This window comes from Muntiacus reevesi, chromosome 2 (assembly GCF_963930625.1).
Source record: "Muntiacus reevesi chromosome 2, mMunRee1.1, whole genome shotgun sequence".
Taxonomy (NCBI): Eukaryota; Metazoa; Chordata; class Mammalia; order Artiodactyla; family Cervidae; genus Muntiacus; species Muntiacus reevesi.
The window spans coordinates 90,959,012-90,961,424 of NC_089250.1; the positions used below are offsets into that span (position 1 = coordinate 90,959,012).

The 2,413-nt window shown below is 63.4% G+C and overlaps 1 non-coding gene across 1 annotated transcript; it reads right to left on the reverse strand.

The window, feature by feature from the left end:
• Positions 1-1,889: 1,889 nt before the first annotated feature.
• Positions 1,890-2,008, reverse strand: LOC136162116 (5S ribosomal RNA). The gene has a single exon (XR_010661963.1). It is a non-coding gene; the product is annotated as a 5S ribosomal RNA (ribosomal RNA).
• Positions 2,009-2,413: the final 405 nt, after the last annotated feature.

Consider the following 2,413-nt stretch of genomic DNA (forward strand, 5'->3'; position numbering starts at 1 on the left):
TTCAATGGATCCCTTTTGTTGCAGAACCTTTCCCTCGAAAGTGAAGGAACCTGTGTCTGCACAGGCACTAATGCTCTTGGAAAGGCAATAGCAATTCCGTCCTCCACTAGCTTGGTAAGCACCAAGTCCTTGTTGTCTTCAAGTGCTTCCCATAATACGTGCAAAGTAGGACCCGGTTTTGTGGAGTCTGGAGTCAAGGAGTTTACAAGTGGACGTTATATGACTTTCACCATTGCTGTCACTGCCCACTTACAAACCGCCTCTAAATTTAACCCTCTGTCTTACCTGTTCTTCTCTCACAAGGCTGTGACTGCCTTGCTGCTGCTTCTCTGCCTAAGAATCCACAATGAGATATTAACTTTCTGCCCAGAATCAAGATCCTTCATACTCTGCCTCCGTGTGCATGCTTCTGTGCCACGTTGATTCAGTCCTGTCTGACTGTTTGTGACCCCATGGGCTGTAGCCCGCCAGGCTCCGCTTACTGTAGCATCCTCGAGGCAAGCATACTGAAGTAGGTTGTCATGTCGTTCTCCAGGGGATCTTCCCAACCCAGGTATCAAACCCACATCTCCTTCATCCCCTGCGTTGGCAGACAGGTTCTTTACTGCTAGCACCACCTGGGAAGCCCATTCTGGCTCTACATCTCCTTCATTTATAACTAAACTCTGTTCTAGGCAACGCAGTTTCCCGCACTGTGATCCAACACCACACACACACACACACACACACACAGCTTCCCACCCTGTGATCCAACACCAGACACACACACACACACACACACACACACACACACAGCTTCCCACCCTGTGATCCAACACCACACACACACACACACACACACAGAGACAGAGAGAGGGAGGGAGACACAGCGACTGACGGACAGAAAACGGGAGGCAGACACCGGAGGAGGATGGCATCCGATCCGAGCCAGACACAGTGGCACAGTCCCTGACGCACATCAGACAGAGGCCAGGCGGAAGAAGCAGCTGCCCCAAGGGACGGGGCGTCAGCCTTGGGCCCGGGCCCCAGCTGGACGCGGTGCCCTGGGGCTGGCAGAGCCCCGTGGGGTCCCCAAGACGTCTTTGGCAGCCGAGGTCTCAAAGGTCCCCTTCGGCTTGGCTACCTGAGGCAAGACCCAGCCCCCGCCCAAAGGCCAGAGGGTGAGTGTGTGAGAGTGTGTGTGTGAGTGTGTCAGTGGGCAAGGGTGTGGGCGGGCCGACTGGGGTCCGGGGGGATACCCAGATTGGAGGGCCGAGGGTGTGGAGGCCGTGGGTTGTTGGGAAGCCTGTGTGGTCCTCTTGCGGTTTCTCTCTCCCTCTTTCTCCATCTCCCTTACCTGTGGTCCCTGGCTCCTGACCTGCCTCGGCGGCGGGCTGGGTGTGTGGGTGTGTGTGTGGGGGGGGGTGTGTCTGCGTGTGTGTGTGTGTGTGTGAGCCCGCGGGAGAGCACGCGCTGTCGCGTGCGAGGATGGCACTAGGGTTGTGGGTGGGGCTGGGGCGTGGGGCAGCCCCCGGGATGGACTGAGGCTTGCCTAGGGAGCCCCAGACGGAGACCGGGAGGTCATGTGGTTTTTGGAAGCCGAAAGCGGAGGGGCTCTCGGGCCGCGCGGAGGCAGCCCAGGTCTGTGGCGGGCATCGGGCCCCCTAACCCCCACCCCCACCCCCACCCCCCGGCCCCGGTCTCCCACCCGGGGAGGGGCTGTGGCCGCGGGGATCCAAGAGTTGGCACGCTGCTGCTGCCTGCGAGGGCCGCCGGCTGCAAGGCAGGCGACGGACGGCTGTGAGCGCGCTGGGGTGCAAGGGGCCAGGGGCTGGTGGGGCTTGCGGTGCAGGGCCACGCCGGGGCTGGGGGAGGTGTGGGGCGGGGGCTAAAGGAGAGGGGAGGCAAAAAGCCTACAGCACCCGGTATTCCCAGGCGGTCTCCCATCCAAGTACTAACCAGGCCCGACCCTGCTTAGCTTCCGAGATCAGACGAGATCGGGCGCGTTCAGGGTGGTATGGCCGTAGACGGAGGCGGCTGCCTCCAGGCTCCCTAAGAGCCCTGCGCCGCGCCTCCCTTTCGCTGTGCCCTGCCTGCCGGTCGGGCCAGCCGGCCGCACCTCTCCACGGGCCGCGCGCTGTACCTGAGCCGGTCGACCCGCCACCGCACTCCGGCACGCCGCCCCGCCCCCGCACACCATCACCCCCTGCCAGCACCCGCCTGGCCCTCCGGGCTCCCGGGACCCCCCAGCCGCAGTCCCGGCGTGCGTGCGTGCGTGCGTCCGTGCGGGGGCGGGAGGGGCGCGGAGGTCTCGGCGCTCTCCCACCCCGGGCCTCTGCAGGCCCGCCCCGGGCTGGGCGGCGCCCCCACCCCCATCCCGTCGTCCGCTGCACAGGGCCAGGTTGCCCCGGAGGTCTCCGGCTTCCGGGCCCGC